Here is a 17784-nt window from a genome sequence, read left to right as displayed (position 1 = left end):
ATCTCTTTGATAGAAGCCCTGGAGTGTATATTATAAACCTATGCCATAAGGCATGAGAATTGCAGGGGTATAAATCATATGATGTAAAAATTACTTAATTGCTTTAAACTTTAGCTTCCTGAGCAACCTAAGTATCCATCAATAGTTGAATGTATAAACGTGTGTGTGTGCGTGCACACCTGCACACAGTGGATTACTACTCAGCCATAAAAAGGAATGAAATCTTTCCATTTGCAACAACATGGATAGACCTAGAGGTTATTATAAGTTGGAGAAATACAAATACTGTATGATTTCAATTATATGTGGAACCTAAAAAACAAAAATGAACAGGCAAAACAAAACACAGATTCATAAATACAAAAAATAAGCTGGGAGTATGCACAAAAAAAGCAAAGGGGATTAAGAAGTACACTCTTCCAGATAGATAATAAATAAATCACGGAAATGTGATTTATTTATAAGAGACAGAATACAGTCAATAATAGTGTTACTACACTATTATATGGTAACAGATGATACTACACATCTGTAGTAACAGATGTTACTACACATTATATGGTAACAGATGATAACTTGACTTACTGTGGTAATCATTTAATATAATAAATGGAGAATCACTATGCTATACATCCAAAACTAATAGTATTATATGTCAACTACATTTCAATAAAAAAAACACAACTTTAGCTTCCTGGTTGTAAAACTGGAAAAATTAAAATCTGCTTCTCAAGCTATTTGTGAGGATTAAATGAGATGTTCACTAAATGAATAATAAATTAATAAAAGAATGCATGTACATGTAAGTTACATGTGCAGTGATTTAACAACAATAAATAATACATAACCCAATGCCTGTCGTACAGTCATTGGTCAACAAAGGTCAATGTCCTCCCTGCTTTCTCCAGAATCTTCCCAAATGACTACCACATTTCTTTTATCAGAAAAGAAGGAAGACCTCCACATTCTGAGCTATTCCACCTCTCCAGTTCTTTCCATCCTGATACAACCATCTGCCTTCTCCTCTTGTCTCTGGGACAGTGGTCCCCAGGAATATCCTTTCTATACACCATAAAGCAGCACAAGAAATAGACAGTTTTAAAGGATGAAATCAATAAGGATAAGTGGCAGTTTTAGTATTTCCTTCCTCCAGCCCAGAGGATTATTTAAAAACCACTGTTCCAGGCAAGTTTCACCCAGTGACAGAAGACATTAAAAATGTTCCTGCCCACCATACCCTCCTCTCTTCAGTAATTGAAACCTACTCACTTTCCATTCAGAAACAGTTTCACCAAACGTTGAAATCATACATACCTTCTTGGTCCTTAGTATCTAAAAACAAAGTAGAATTTTCAACCTCTTATGGTTTTATGTACTCTATGGCACTTCCCATAGTGTGTTGGGCTGAATTTCATCAGGAAAAGGTAACTCATCTCCTCCTCCCCCCATCCTCCCCAACAATTACTTCCTCTTGGTTAGTTAACCTTTTGTGTAAGAAAGTAGGTTTCCTTACATTGGCCAACATAAACGACTGACCCATTGCTAGTGGTACCATTTCCTATGTGGGACTTTCCATCCTAGATGAAAAGACTCACCACTGAGTTTTAGTTATTACTCAACTATCTCACAAAAAGAACAAAAAGAAAATCAGAAAATGCAAGAAGACAGACATTTCTTTAGAAGTTAAGCCCTGGATAAGGATGTAGATTTAGGAATAGAGAAGTTTCCTGCTCTACTGTTAAAATTTCAAAAATTAAAAGTAAATTAAAAATAATATAAACTTACCACTACATTAAAATTAAGCAAGTAGGATTTCAAAAATTAAAAAAAAAAAAGATATCTAAAATCCTAGGTGCTAAAAGTCACCTCTGGGGAACAGCTCCTCCCAGCAATTTGGACTATTCCACAAGGGCTCTCCTGAACAGCACTTTCAGTCCTGACATTCAAACACAAAGCAGAACAGTAGGATCCAGAAAGTTTGTTATCCAAGCCACCGCACCCAAACCAGGTGATTTGCGTTTAACTTGCCCTTTCAAATGCATTCTGAACCATGTGTTCCAGAACTGGATGACCCAGCTCTAAACCAGACAGCCTAACTCCAAGCCAGACAACTGGTATCCCTAGTTATAAAAGTCATTCTAACAGTTCACTTGCAAATGACGAATGGGCCACAGCCAAAAATGGATCCTGGCACTGGCTGTTGCCACCAGTGAAAGCAACACTCCCCTAAATGATATCTCTCTTGCTATCAAGAAAGCAAGTGTCTTCTTTGCATATAACAAGTGCCCAGGAAATATTTGGGAACTCTATTTTTTTTTTTTTTTTACAGACTGTTATCATAAGAAGTCTTTATGACAAAAAGAGGCATTTACCAGAAAGGAGTTGATCTGCATCAGTTTCAGGTCTCCATTGGCTCTTGCCATCTTAGAACCTTCAAGACACAGGAGTAGCCAAACACTTAGGATCTTCTAACACTTACTCCAACCCCACTTTCTCCTTAACAGACTGTCATCCCAGAAGGAAGGAGCAGGACCACATGGCTTTAAAGAAGCTCTTACCTTTATCTCTTTACCCGTCAGTCTGTCCTGTGTATCAATAAGTGTGAAAACTCCCTACCCCTATGTGTCTTCTGGAAAGTGCAGGAGTTCAGGCTCTTAATCAGTACTATTTCGGGGACATTTCATACATTCATCACCATTTTCCAAGCCCCAGTTCTGTAGCAATCCCTCTGCAAGGCATTGGGATCCCAAGATAACCAAGATCTGGTCTCTGCCCTAGCAAGAACTTTTCTAGTGGAAGGGAAATGAGTTCTACAATACAGTGTGGTAAAACCTCTAATAGAGGTACCCCCTGTCTAAATATGCCTTGGAACTACAGGAGAAGACATACTCATTTCTATATGGTTGTGGAGTATCAGAGGAAAACCTCAGGATTTGAAGCGGAATCTTAACAGTTGAATATGAAGGATCTGGTTAGTTCCACAATCTAACAGTCCATGAGAAAAAATACCACTGCTAATTTTTATCTCCTCCCCTTGGCAACTACTCTATACCACCTAAGAGAGTGGGGGCCCTTTACTATGACCCGAGTTTCCATTCCAAATAGCAGGAGTGAGTCACAAACACACATCCTGCAGCATTCATGAATGTAGAGAGCAAAAGTGAGTTCATCATCACGTCAGTACATCAGTGAAGTTTATGAGTTTATAGCAAATCAGAGACCAGGCAAAGTTTAGGAAGGAAATGAGTTCTGAATGCCTTAAGTGCTGCCTTGGGCACACCACCTGTGAGAAAAGCAACCTGAATGCATTCTTTACTGCATACGGTGCTGCAGCTGTACTGTACTGTAGGTTGGAAGAAAATCCACCCTACTATGAAACTGGAAAACTACACTGGGACATGGTACAGGGGGTGAAAGCACAAGATGGTGAGAGGGAGGCAAAACTGTCTGAGGTAGCTTCAGAGTCATCCTGCCCTCTAGAGGTATCCTATATCTAATGGAAAGTAATAGATACCATTAAAGGCTTTGAGTAAATATTAATTCCAGATGAACAATGACAAAGTGTGCATCATTCCAGTTCTGGACACATCCCCACTATGTGAGGATGAGCCACCTTTAGGTAGAACATGCTCCAACCTCAAGGCTTGGGATCTACAGTGGCTGAGTGGATAATAAAGCTATGTCTGGGGCATTGTCATGTTCTTATGCATCATTGGGTAAGGAAGAGGTTTTTCAGCTCTTCCCTTATTGGTAAGCTAGTGTTTCATCTTGTATCCAGTCTGTCAAGGGGATGGGGCATATATATCTTCCCAGAAAAGGAGGGTGAGACATGGGGTTAAGTGATGCCAGAAACAGGGAGAAAAGGGGAACAATGGAGATAGACACCAGAATCCTGGTTTTTCCTAGCTTGGGACCTAAGCTTCAGAGGGTGCTGACTATAGAAGCATTCAGAAAGATGGAAGGCACCTAGGAATTCTGGGTTAGTGGCCTGTTTCCTCTAGCTCTAAAGGGTTCCCTTGTCTACCATGGCATGAAATCTAGCAAGGCTGTAATCAAGAGGAGAGCAGTGGAGGAAGAAGGTAACTACAGACACTTGAGGCTGTGTTCTTGCTTCCTTGTGGCTGACAAAGAACAAGGCCCAGGTCAAGATGAAGAGAGCACTCTGAGCAAAGAAAAACCAGAAAAACCCAGCATAGACACAAGGCTCCAACATCCCTCACTGTCACAGAGCCAAATGAATCCTCCATTTACCCAGATGCCTTGGGGAGAATCAGGGGGAGGAGAAGGATATGCAAAGGTCCTAAAAAGACTAAATATTCAGGGGCGCCTGGGTGGCGCAGGCGGTTAAGCGTCCGACTTCAGCCAGGTCACGATCTCGCGGTCCGTGAGTTCGAGCCCCGCGTCAGGCTCTGGGCTGATGGCTCAGAGCCTGGAGCCTGTTTCCCATTCTGTCTCCCTCTCTCTCTGCCCCTCCCCCGTTCATGCTCTGTCTCTCTCTGTCCCAAAAATAAATAAACGTTGAAAAAAAAAATTAAAAAAAAAAAGACTAAATATTCAAAAAGAGCTTATTTGAACTGGGAAATATTACAGTATATTATTTAGCTATTTCAATGTTTGTTAGAGATTATTTTTCCCGACTCACCCATCATGCCATGTGGGTTAGTGAGAAAGAACAGATCCTTTGTAAAAAATTAAACAGCCACATTTTTTCATGCATGTAATAGAGTGAGTAAACTGTGGCCTACTATACTCATTTCCATCACTGAAGACAATCTATGTATGCCTTTTTCTTGTCACCTGGAAAAGTCAAATTCATACCAAGAATGCTGTATTTCTTTGCTCGGACTGCAACAACAAATTATTACAAACTAGGTGGCTTAAAACAATAGAAATTTTTTCCCCCTCACGGTTCTGGATGCTAAAAGTCTGAAATCCAGGTATTGGCAATATTGGGTCCTGGACTTACTGAGGGAGAATCTGTTTCATACCTCCCTCTAGCTTCTGGTAGTTGCTGACAATCCTTGACAATCCTTGGTTTACCAATGCATCATTCCAGTCTGCCTCCATGTCACATGTTGTTGTGTCTCCTCTATATCTTTGTATCTTCACATAGCTTCCTTATAAGGATACCAGTCACTGAATTTTGTACCCCCCACCCATTCCAGTATCTCATTTTAATTTAATTAATCACACCTGAAAAGATTCTGTTTACATGTAAGTCCACATTCTAAGATTCTGGGTAGACATGAATTTGGAGGCACACTATTAAACCCAGTACAAATATAATAGGAGGTTTTAATAAACAGCCAGTATTGAAATTACAGGGTACATACAGTACAGGAAGATTTTCATTTGCTACAAAGAAAGTTAGAGGTCGCCACTCTTTGGCAAGACTGGACATTTTTTGTTTCTCTACATATATTATGTGCACATTGGGGCCTTTGTACCCACTACCCAAATGCTTTTCCCCCACCTCCTTTTACATGGCTAAATCTTCTACATCTGTTATGGACTCAAGGCATCTCTCTAAAATTCATATGCTAAAACCCTTACCTCCCCCCAACACACCACACCCCCTCCGCCCCCCCCACCCCCCCCCCCACACACAGCCTCTCCAGGTGATGGTATTAGGAGGTGGGGCTTCAGGAGGTAATTAGGATTAAAAGAGATCATAAGGGTAAGGCCCTTATTGACAGGATTAGTGCCCTTAAAAGACTCACTGCAGAGCTTCCTTCCCCTTCTGCTTTCTACTATGTAAGGACATAATTAAATGACAGCAGTCTATAACCTGGAAGAGGGCCCCCCCCCCCCCAGAATTCAACCATGCTGGCACCCGATCTCAGACTTGTGGCCTCCAGAACTGTTGACAAATAAAGTTCTGTTGTTCATAAACTGCCCAGTCTATGGTAGTTTATAACAGCAGCCCAAATAGACTAAGACAGCATCTTTAAGGTCTTAGCTGCATGATCATTTCCCTTGGAACCCCCTTTGGAGATTATCTAAGAAATCTGGAACTCCTCCGAGCTCTTAAAAGATGCTGCATTTCTGCATCATGGCACATTACTTACCATACTGTAATCTCCACCTGTCTGCTTGTCTGGGCCTCTAATACCTGAAGGTGGCAACTCAATGCCCCACACTGGTCCAAGCACAGAATGTAGGAGCATGCAACCCCCATGATGAGGTTACCCAGGCTCTGAGGAACATCTAGATAACCTTACAAGTTGCTCAACCTCTTTGGGTCTTGGCTTCTTCATCTGTAAGAGCCAGACTAACAATGTCTAACATTCCAAAATAATAATGATAGTCAAGAACTCCTAATAGCCAAACATCACTATGTTCTAAGTGCTTTACATAGAGCAACTCAGTTCTTTCTGAGAAGCCCTTTTGTAATTAAAAAATTGGAGAAACCAATGTTAAGCAAATTCCATAAAGTTGTAGAACTAGGTGTCCAAACTGGAATTTGAACCCTGGCAGTCTGATTCTTGACTCTATGTGACTAACCTATTATCTCTGCTTCTCTATGATGGCACACTTTTCATTCCATATAAGAGCTGGTATGAATTTATTCACCCCAAAAGCCTACATGTGTCTGATTACCCACTGATAGGCTAGAGATACAAATTCTAGTTCATTAAAATTAGATAAATACAGAGAATAGCATTCCAATACCCTATTTAATTTTTAACATCAATATCTAAAAGCATTGGTATATTTTGAGGTGCCTGGATGGCTCAGTCAATTAAGCATTCAATTCTTGATTTTGACTCGGTACATGATCTCACAGTTTGTGAGTTTGAGCCCCGCGTCGTGCTCTGTGCTAACAGTGTGGAGCCTGATTGGGATTCCCAGTCTCCCTCTCTCTGTCCCTCTCCCACTCACTCTCTATCTCTTGCTCTCAAAATAAATAAACATTTAAATAAAAAAAATTCAATGGTCTTTTTGTCAAAGTTTTAGTAATACTATTAGGAATAATACTAACAATGCTTATATGTATAATTATCATTAGTTATAATTAGTAGGATAAAAAAATAAAGATTATAAAATTGTGTCACTGCTACTTACGCATGTTCTCATACCCTTACTCAGCATTAGAAGCTGCTGAGTAGCAGTAAAATGTTTTGTTCTGCAAATTTTTAATGGATTGTATTTATATCAAACAAAACTTTTATCAAATTTTATTTTGTCCTTTTAAGCACCTTTTTTAACTTTGTTTTGAGAGAGAGAGAGGGAGAGAGAGAATCCTAAGCAGACTCCATGTCAGCAAAGAGCCCAATGTGGGGTTTGAACTCACAAACCATGAGATCATGACATAAGCAGAAATCAAGAGTTGGACACTTAACCAACCGAGTCACCCCAAGAGCCCCTCCTTTTACTTATCTTTAACGGTTAACGCTAAAATGCATCGGTTCTATGCATGATTATAACAATGACACTGTAATAGCTATTCAGCAATTGGCCTATGGTCCAGCACCTAGGAAATTGACGTGAAAATAGACAATTTATTGACACTGTTTAGACACAGACTGTTCTCGAATTGCAGGATTTGCATAATGTAGAGCACAGAACCAGCCATCCTAAGTTTGTGCTGGAGTTTGTGCTAAGTTTGTGTTGGAGTGTGGTAGAAGAAATAAAGCACAACATAAATTATTATGAAAAATTATGCAGTAATAAGTGCCCCTATAAAGGTAAAAAAAAAAAAATTGCAGTGGGAATGGCAAAAAGAGCAAGAATAGAAAAGGCTCATGATCAGGGCAGACTTTGGGGAACAGAAAGCATTTGCACTGGGCCATGAAGGGTTGGTATGACTTAGTACACAACAACAAAGAGTAAAAGCCATTCAAGGAGAAAGAACACCAGTAGCACAGTCAAAGAGGTCAAAAAAACAGAGTATCTGCATGGATCATCTAATGTTATCTGTCAGTCTATCTGGCAAATGGGAATGTACAGAAGGAGATAATGGGGAATAAGGAAGAAAAACCTATGTTAGGGGTAGATTATAGCCTCTGACAATTGTCTTGGCAAGTGATAACAGAAACCTAAATTAAGGCAATGTCAATGGGAATGGAGAACAAAGTATAGATGCAAGAAGTATTCCCAACAAAGGGGCACCTGGGTGGCTCCGTTGGTTAAGCGTCAGAATGCAGCTCAGTGGTTCATGACACCCACGCTGCTGTCAGTGGGGAGCCTGCTTCAGACCCTCTGTCCTCCCCCCACCAAAAAAATAAACATTTTTTTAAAAAGAAGTAGTCCCAAGATAAAATCAATAACACTTGGCAACAGGAAGGGAAAGGAGAGGGGCAAAGTCAAAGATGATGCCAAGTTCTAAACCCTAATGGCTGGGACAATGTTGGAGATATTGACAAAAATTGGGAAAGAAAAGTAAAACAAGTTCCAGGTCATCTATGTCAGCTCCTTGCAGGAGTCTCAGCTAGCACATCATCATTAAGCAGAAGGAGAGAACATTTCAAGTCCAACAGTCACTCTATGACTCACCAGAGGGGAGGGTGAAGTTATTCTTACTCTCACAGCAGTAAAACAAAACCTACACATCCTTCAGGATGCCTGAATGTTCAGAGGGTGTCGACAATGAGTAGGTCTTCACTCAGAACCTCGGAATCTAACCTTGGGCAAAGTTTTAAAGGTTTTATGTTCCCACTCTTTAGCCCTTAGCTGGCTGAAATCTGAAAGCTGTCTTTTCTCTTTTTGAGGTACAGTTTTGACATATTCATTTCCAAAGATCTTAGTTTCATCTACATTAAATAGTTAGTGTGACAAAGTCTCAACTTGTAGGTTGATCAAGGAGGTCCTGTAGACTTCATCATTTGGATATTACTTTCTATCTAGTCTATCTAAAGATTCTTTTCCTATCAGTATCAATCTTTAATCACTCCACCATCACTTGATGTTATCACACTTCAGAGAACCGTTAATTTTAACTGTTTCCATGAATCATTTTCATTGTGATTTGTGGAAATTGCTTGAACACCTAGACCATTTGACACATCATTTCTGTCCATCAAGATTGCTTTGGGTAACCTTTCAGTGTACATGTATCTAATCTCCTACACATTCTTTCAAATTTAAAACAATCTGGTCACAACTTGCATAATTTTACCAAAGTGTGGGAAGCAGACCGACTGAATATCCAAGTGCAAGAATTCTGCATGGGACTTCATCCAGCAACACAGTAAGCAGATACTTCTGCTAAACAATGGAGTATATCTCCTAGACATTTTCATAAGTCATCATAACTGAAACTTGACATAAATAAGACTGTAACTAAATACTGATGCCACTGGAGCAGAGCACCACAAAGAGAAATGTCCTAAGCTCCTATTGTAATCTACTGGGAAATTTGTGGTCCAGTTAAGGGAACACAGATGTAACTTCAAAGGGCCTCTAAAAAAGTGCAAATTCTCACTGATAAACCCTTATCTCCTCATGATTAAACTGTACAGTTCCCAGACATTAAACAATTCTCTCATGTACATCTCAAAGAAAGATGAAGCGGTTTTTTTTTTTAATCCAACCTTGAGTCTAGAGACTTTCTTCTTCTGAATTATTGATAGAAGCATGGAATTTAACTACACACAACAAGTAGCAGCAAATCTGTTTGGATCTCCTAATTGTGTCAATTACTGTGATGCTAACCATGCCCATTCCATCCCAGAGTTTGAGTAAACAAGACCACCACTCTCTGCTCTTAGCAGAGGATTTATAGGGGCCGTGTGTCTGGCACTTGAGGAGATATTGGCTTGCTCTCATCCATGATTACATATACAACATTGTCATATAATTTTCAAAGACTTCAAAGCTCACAACCTTCTGTGAACTTACTATCTGGGCATGTTTATCATGGCAAGGAATAAAGGGAGGAGTGCTATGCAGAAACTTCAAATTCTAAGTACTTCACAAATGCATTCTGTAGGTCTATAAAATGTCAAACGTCCAGGAGAAAAATGAAAAGGCCAATCCATCTACCACCCATACGGGGATAAAGCCAGGCTGGAACAAATGTGGCTTAAATGTTGGTTTGGAAGGGCTGTTTGATTTTTCCATGATTAAGATACTTCATCCTAATTGTTTCCTTTGCTAAATGAGTAGTGCCTAATTGGTAAGTAGAAATGAGTTCACTTCCTCCCGCTCTCTTTTTTGAAAGTGACCAGATGTCTCATTCGGGTGAATTATCCTTGTGACATGGTACTGAGAACACAGAACAGGCCTGCGTGTCTGAAGAGGCCATGTCGCATGACTCTGAGAATAGGGACTCTGGAGTCAGGCTTGGCTATAGGTGAAGCCCAGCTGTGCCACCTTGTAGTTGAATACCACTGGATAAGTTCCCTATGTGGCTCAGTTTCCATGTCTATAAAATGGGGTAGTAATACAGAACCTACCTCATCAAGCTGTGAGAATCAAATAAAATAATCTGTGCCTAGTACATGGAAAGTATTCAGTAAATATTTTATTATTATAATTGAAACACTGGACAGAAGAAATAAGAGTACTTCTTTCCAGCCCAGGAATTAGCCCCTGAAGGACCAACAAAAACCCTCTTGTTGGTGTTCTGAATTCTGTATCCCCACAGCTTTTGTTCCTACTTTACTGGAGCACTTGTAACATTGATGCCCTCCTCTGAAGGAAGCACTGTGCAAGAGGCTCCTCATACTTAGGACAGCCACAGAATCAAGCAGCATGTTAGCACTGATATGATGTCAATCTTTCCATGAGTACTTTTCCATTCCTTCTCTCATTAGGTTTCATTCATCAAGTAATGACCTATCATGGGACAGCCAATGGGCTACACAAGTGCAATGTCCCAAATCCCTGGCTCTCACCAATCAGTGAGTAAATTTTTCTTAAAAAAAAAAAAAAATGGGGGGGAGATGCCTGGATTCCCTATTTTAGCCAGAACTTTCTGGGAAGACTAATCCTAAGGGATCACAAGTTATGCATCTATCTTTCTGTGCAGTGCTGGCTGCGGAGAGTCACCGTGTCCTTTGAATGCTGGGCATCATAACGCATCATCATGACTCACAAGTAATCAATCACTGAGTGACATTTAAACATCTTGATTAACTACCAGCCGCATTTTCCCGCAGTTATTGGAAGCTCCTCAGATTGAATGTGCCCTTGGGATAAGATCTGAATCACTGTTTCTGACAGCAACAATGCATATTGCCAGGAAATGCATAACTGGGGCACAAGAATGGTCTCATTTATGTCCTTCTTCACCGTAAGGCATCTGCTTCTCTCTCTCATTAATAATACTTACCATGCTTCTCGTGGGAAGTGACACACAGACCCTTATAGCCATTTGCAGGGTGAGAGGGGGAGGAGCATCATGTTAGACACAAGTGACAGAGAGGGGAGTGGACAGAATCCAACATTTCTTAATTCCAGAACCCAGGCCTCCTAACTTCCATACCTGGTGACAAGATTTCAAGACTTTCCACTCAGCTATTCTTTCACCGAAGTCCTACTGATCAACTCAGTTTACAACATGTTGGTGTAAGCTGTGAGCCCAGCCTGCCAACAGCAATGATCATCTCCATGCCACTCTAGGAGCTGGCTGAGAGAATCTATCACATTTTCATCCTTCCGCAATCTGAAGCCACACTCGGACAGTCTCTCTCACACACTGGTGGACAGAGAGTGGACTGGCATAAGCTTCCTGGAGCTCAGTCTGGTACTGAATCAAACACTTCACACATGAGCATACCTTGGGACTCAATCCTTCCATTGCTGGGAATATACAGAAATGATCAGAGACACAACAAAAATATGGTTAGCAAGAGACAGGGCAGCACTGGTCTAAACATCGATACATCTAAAACTGAATGAAATATACTCGGCAATCAGTTAACTACACCTGGACACCCTAAAAGGTACCACCGCCCACCTGGTGGCAGATACTGGAACTGAAGGCACAATGCCAAGAATGAACTATCAAATAGAAGGGTATCTTGTAAAGTCGACCCAATTTCACTGATTGCAAACATCCCAGTTTCAAACCAGAAATTAGAAAAAAACAATTTTAATAAAAACACCACTCTCTAACCACTTTTTATTTATCCTTTTCTCCTTTTGCTGCTCTTTTATACCCCCTCATACTACCATCTAACTAGGAAGACTGCCTGCATTGTAAATTCTTTCCTTTTTTTCAGAGCCAAAGTACACATCAACAGGACTCCATTGCTGGTATGGGAGAAATTGTGTGAATAAATAAGGTAGTTAAATGTGTCCATTCTATAGAGGACTTGGAGTGACTCTGATATAACAGACTGAATTAATAGTTCAAGTACTAGGTCATTCTCATTGTTAGCCATCTTCTTACAAAACCTCAAATTCATATTTGAGATAACTCACCGATTATCATAGACTACACATATTAGGGGAAGTAATGTCATTAATTGACTATGTTCTAAATAAAGGGTTTTTTTTTGTTTGAAATCACATTTTATCTTGAGTCCTGGAATTTATCTGCACAGCAGGATGTTTTCTGTTTGATAGACGGAAATTAAACCTGGACAAGCACAGTAGGTAGCATCATAAAGAGAACACAAGAGTAGAGAGATTATCCCACAGGGGTTCTGAGAGTACCTAGAAACACAAAACCAAGTTCTCACTGTCCAGGGCTGCTTTACCAGCCTCCTATGCCCACAGGCTCTTCAACGTGGCCCCTACCTACAAGATCTGAAGACCAATCTAGTCCTTTTCTGATTCTGCACCCCTTTGTCTTACTGGCACCAAGCTTCAAGGCTCTTACATTTCTGCAGCATCCTGTACACTTTTAACTATTAATTTCCTGTAGTTTTTTTCTTTAATGCTGTCTTCTCCTTAAAACCCTAAGCTTTCTGAAAACAGAGCCTGCCTATGTCTCAGTTGTGGTTTTCTCCCGAGCGCCTAGCACAATGCCTAGCATATTGTTGGTGCTCAATAAATTTTGCACAAGATTGTGATTTATAATAAAAAAAAAAATTTCTTTGGTCTTCATCCCCATTCCTAGCCTAGAACTTCTAAAACTCTTGGAATTTCCAAAGTGGAGAGAGAAAAAGAAGAGCCGTTTATGTTAATGAGGCAACTTTTGGAAAGCACTTAACGTTGGGGGCTGGTTGCCAGTAGAGTGAACCACGTGATCAGGAAGTTGGCGCTTTGGGTCCTGACCTCCCAGTATCCCAGAAGCCAGGTAACTTTCTCTTCCATATTCAGCCTTATGTGCAAATCTTTGCCTAGAACATGCCCATTGAAGAGGGGGGGAGGGGGAGGCGGGGTTCTGTGGCCGTCCACCTTGCTCTTACCAGCAAATACCAGGGAATTCCTCCCCTTTGAGGGACAGAAGTCAGTCCCTGAACGTCCTCAGGCTTCTGAATCATGTAGATTCTCTTCCTACTAGTTCCACTCTCCCAGTCACTGCAGCTGGATTTTACCCCATGTGAGGCCCCTTCACAGGCTGTATCTTATGTAGGCTCTTCCCGGCCTGGCCCCTTTTCATACCAACAGAGCTCTGGGTCTGAGTGTGAGAACCTAAAGAGAGCTACTAAGACCCTCAAAGTACCTCAAATAAATTCAAGACCTGAGACAGTGTAGAGAAAAATACTAGGAGTTGTCAATGTAAATAAAGTTATGTGGAGTCACCCATTATAATGTACTGAATGGTCCTAGACTCCAATGAAAAGCCAGTAAGAGCATTTAAAACATAGTCTACTTGAGAGCGTGATTTATTCATAAATATGTACTGAAATCTTTTTAAATTTCACAAACAAAGCAAAATTGTATACACGTTAAAACAATGCAAATGGAAAACATGAAAAAATCACCAAATGCTACTTGGTCCAGGAAGGGACTCAGAAGAGAGGAATGATTGCTGGCTGCTGTTAGCGTCCTAGTAATGATATATAACACTGTAGCAGCCAGCCTTAGTCTGTGTCCACTATGGGCTAGTCATTACACCAGTTACATTACATAAATTATCTCAGATCTTCACCATAAACTTGCAAAAGAGATGATGTCCTCCTTTTGAAGATGAGAAAAAGGAGGTTAGTAGCTCTCCCCAAGGAACACAACTTGTCAAGAGAAGAAAGGTTTAAACCAGTGTCTGAGACCAAAGGCTATGCTTTATCTCAACTCCACACTGCTTTCAGGACATAAGTTTGCTACTGGGTGAGGTCACCCAGAAGGAGCTCCTACCTAAGGTGGGTGTCTTGGTAAAAAGTATCAAATCTATTTGTCTGGGAGGTGTGTGAAAGTTACTTGAGTCTGTTGCAAACCCTGAGTTTGGTGAATAAAAGGATCACATTTGAGGGTATTAAAGGTCAAAAAGAGTTACAATTTAGACATAATAGCACAGGTTTTAACCAGCTTACACAGCCTTTTTAATTAGAGTGGCCAAGTGAGGAGAATTCTGCATTGAAAGAATGTAGGATTCCGTGTGTCTAGAGTAGAATTTAGTAAGGCAAGTAGAAACAACTGAAAGAACAGGAAGGAAAAGGGAGAGCTGAAGAAAGACCAGCCGGTGTGGAAGACAAGAAAAGGGCAGCCATGGGGAAAAGAAGAGCATGAAGAAAATAAGATTCTGATTAAGTGTGCAGTGGGAGTGGGGGGTGCCTGGGTGGCTCAGTCTGACTCTTGATTTTGGCTCAGGTCATGATCTCAAAGTTCGAGATATTGAACCCTGAGTCAGGCTCCACACTGACAGCACAGAGGCTGCTTGGGATTCTCTCCCCCTCTCTGCCCCTCCTCTACTTGGGTAGGTGGGTGCTAACACTCTCTCTCTGTGTCTCTCAAAATAAACAAACATTTAAAAAAAAACTGTGCAGGGGATTTGTGTGATCTAACTTGGAGTTATTTGGGTGAAAAGGAAAAAAGACTATAAAGACTGAGAAAGTTGAGGCTGCAGTCAGTTGTTACAGATCACTTATTCTAAAAGCCTAGAAGGAAAATGAGACAAGCTGGTTGGAAAAATTAGTTTGGGTTCTTCCTGTGTAATTAGGATTTTGAATACAATGGAAGGAGAACAAAAGGGTAACAAAAATGAATACACTGACTCCTAACTGAACTCTAGGAGATCCTGCAGGGTAACCATGGCAACACTAGAGCAAGGTGAACCACAAGTCTCCAGGCAGCAGAGCCCACTATCTGAGGAGCCAGGCTGGGTCACTGCAGGTCCTGATTCCCGACTCTTGTAACCATTGGCCTTAGGACATTAGTTAAGTCCCCTACAATTCATTTCCTAATGTGTAATGGGGGAGCAATAATCATTTTCCTGTCTAACCAGCACTGTTCCTGATCAACACTAGGAACTCATTAAATATTCCTTGGTTGATTACCTCATGGAGTAGTTATGAGGATGTAGATAAGAAATCATGGGGGAAGATTTAAAAGTGTTATAAATGTCATTATTCAGTAAATGTTATTTGCCACAGTAGATCAATATTTATCATGTGTTAAAGTCATTACATGATTTCATTTGTTCTAATTACTAAATCTCAAATACACATGGAGTGAAATAGCACCCTGTTCTCTGGGGGAAATTTACACCTAAGTTTTACTATGTTTAGAGCAGTGGTTCCTAAATATCCACCTGAATAAATTCCAAGAGAATCAACAAGGGCACTTTTCAAGAGGTAGAGACATTTGGGGCCCACTCCTGCAGATTCTGATTCTGTAGTTCTAGGGTGAGACTGAGGGGGTGAGGGGTTCTATACTATTTGTAGTTCCTGAGGTGATTCTAACCTGCAGGCAGCTTCGGGAAGTACTGAGAATGTTTTACAGAAATACTGACCTCTCTTAGACAATTATTAGACTGTCCTCCAAAGAGCAAAAAGCCACAGGCACCTTCTAGAACTCTGCCCTGGCAGGACCTGTGGGACAGATATCCCCACTAGTATCTGTGAGCCCTGAATTACTCTTGGCCCACACCTGCTCCCTGGGCCCACTTCATTCTGTTCCTATTTCACTTTTTTTTTAAGCTGCCTCCACCTACCCCAGCCCTTGTGGTTCTGCCCTCCTTCGCAAGACCAGCTGTAGCAAGGGGAACCACCTCCTTTTCTTCTTCCTGTCCCTGTAGATAAGCACATCTGCCATTTCCCTTTTAAGGGTTGTTAACCAATGATTACTACAAAGAAGGAAAACAAAAGAGAACAAACTTGGGGAAAAGATAAAGTTTGCAGACTCTCCAAGATCTTACTGCCATGATGTTGGGCCATGGTTCTCAATTCCGATCAGGGAGAGTGAAGTAAGCGAAAACTTTGAGAGAAAGGTTTCAGGCCAAGATGGCAGCGTTGGAGGATCCTGTACTTACCTTCTCCCCTAGTTACACTGGATGTGCAGCCACATAGGGAATAACTTCCTCTGAAGAAAACCTACAACTTGTCTGAGTGATCCCTTCACGTCCCATAGCAAAGCAGGTAGTAGAGGCTGAACAGAATCTCCCCATGAACTCCACCCCAGGTGGCTTGAGGCACAATCAGGAGGGAACTCAAAACTTGGAGCTTCTCTCTTGAGGAGTGAAGGGTTTGAATTGTACATCAGGCACCCCAACTTTTAAGACCTACACTGAGAGGCAAGCCCTTGAAACGTCGAGCTGTGAAAAGGAGCAGGACTTGAACCCAGGAAACCAGCAACGTTTCAGACATGCTCTTAAATAGCCACACCCACTGACTCACCTGTCTCGGGCTCAGCGCAGTCGCTGAGAACTAATGAGGTTCACGTGCTTTCAAAGGCCTGCGGGACAGGCATCTCATTTAGCAGCATCTAGGGTCCAGCTGGTTGGCTCATGCTCCACCCCTGTCTTGCTCTAGCCAATGGGCGCCATCTTTTTTTTTTTTTTTTTAACGCTAGGCTTTTTTTCCCTTTCTTCCCTCCTCCTCTCTTTTCCCACCTGCATGGCCTAGATGCTTTCCCCCTGCCTCACTCCAGCCAATGAGCATGTTCTCCCTCTGTTGCTCCAGCGTGCCAGTATTTCCTTGAGGGGAGCTTTTTGCACACATCTTGCTGCCTTAAAAGCAGCAGGAGAAAACAACTTGTTACGTACAAGGAAGCCCCTAAAGGACTATTAGCAGATTTTTCGGCAGAAACTTTATAGGCAAGCAGGGGTGGGGGGAGCACAATATATTCAAAGTGTTAAAAAAACAAAAAAACAAAAAAAACAAAAAAACAAAAAAAACAACCAACTTCCTACCAAGAATACTCTATCTAGCAAATTATTCAGACCTGAAGGAGAGATGAAGATTTTTCCGGACAAACAAAAGCTAAAGGAGTTCATCACCACTAAACTGGCCTTAGAAGAAGTTTTCAAGGAACTTCTTTAAACTGAAAAGGAAAGGTGCTAACTGGTAACAAGAAAACATATGAAAGTACAAATCTTACTGGTAAAGGTAAATATACGGTAAAGGTAGTGGATTAATTACTTATAAAGCTAGTAGGAAAGCCTATGCCTATAGTATGATGTTGCTGGTACAAAGACAAAGGAGGGTAAGAGAAGTGAAAGATTCTCAAATAATTCCAGTGAACACAATAGAATTTTGCATTCAGACTTAAGTCATGTTTTCCTTCATTTAGTCACAGGAGAATGCTATGTTATAAATGGCATGATTTGCAATTATCCATATGTTCTTACATATTTCCTCCTATCCACTCTGTCTGCCTTTCCCCAACCACCAACTATTTCTTCATACTATTTTCTTCATCACTTTTTCAAAGCTCGCCACCTCCTGGAAGCCCTGCCTGACAAGTCCCAGTTGATGCCATCAGTCCTTTGCTCTACACCTATGAAAACAGTTC

At 41.0% G+C, this 17784-nt stretch overlaps 1 protein-coding gene across 1 annotated transcript in view; it reads right to left on the bottom strand.

Annotated features, from left to right (window-relative positions):
• ATP8B4 (ATPase phospholipid transporting 8B4 (putative)) overlaps nt 1-1357 on the bottom strand; it is a 252542-nt gene extending 251185 nt beyond the window's left edge. The window contains exon 1 of the mRNA XM_027067227.2: nt 1315-1357. The gene's annotated coding sequence lies outside the window, so the exon portion shown is untranslated. The remainder of the gene's footprint in view (nt 1-1314) is intronic.
• Between the last annotated feature and the right edge of the window lie 16427 nt (nt 1358-17784).

The sequence above is a fragment of the Acinonyx jubatus genome, chromosome B3 (genome assembly GCF_027475565.1).
Source record: "Acinonyx jubatus isolate Ajub_Pintada_27869175 chromosome B3, VMU_Ajub_asm_v1.0, whole genome shotgun sequence".
NCBI classification, from domain to species: Eukaryota; Metazoa; Chordata; class Mammalia; order Carnivora; family Felidae; genus Acinonyx; species Acinonyx jubatus.
The sequence above is the reverse complement of the archived record's forward strand: the minus strand, read 5'-3'. Positions and strand labels throughout refer to the sequence as shown.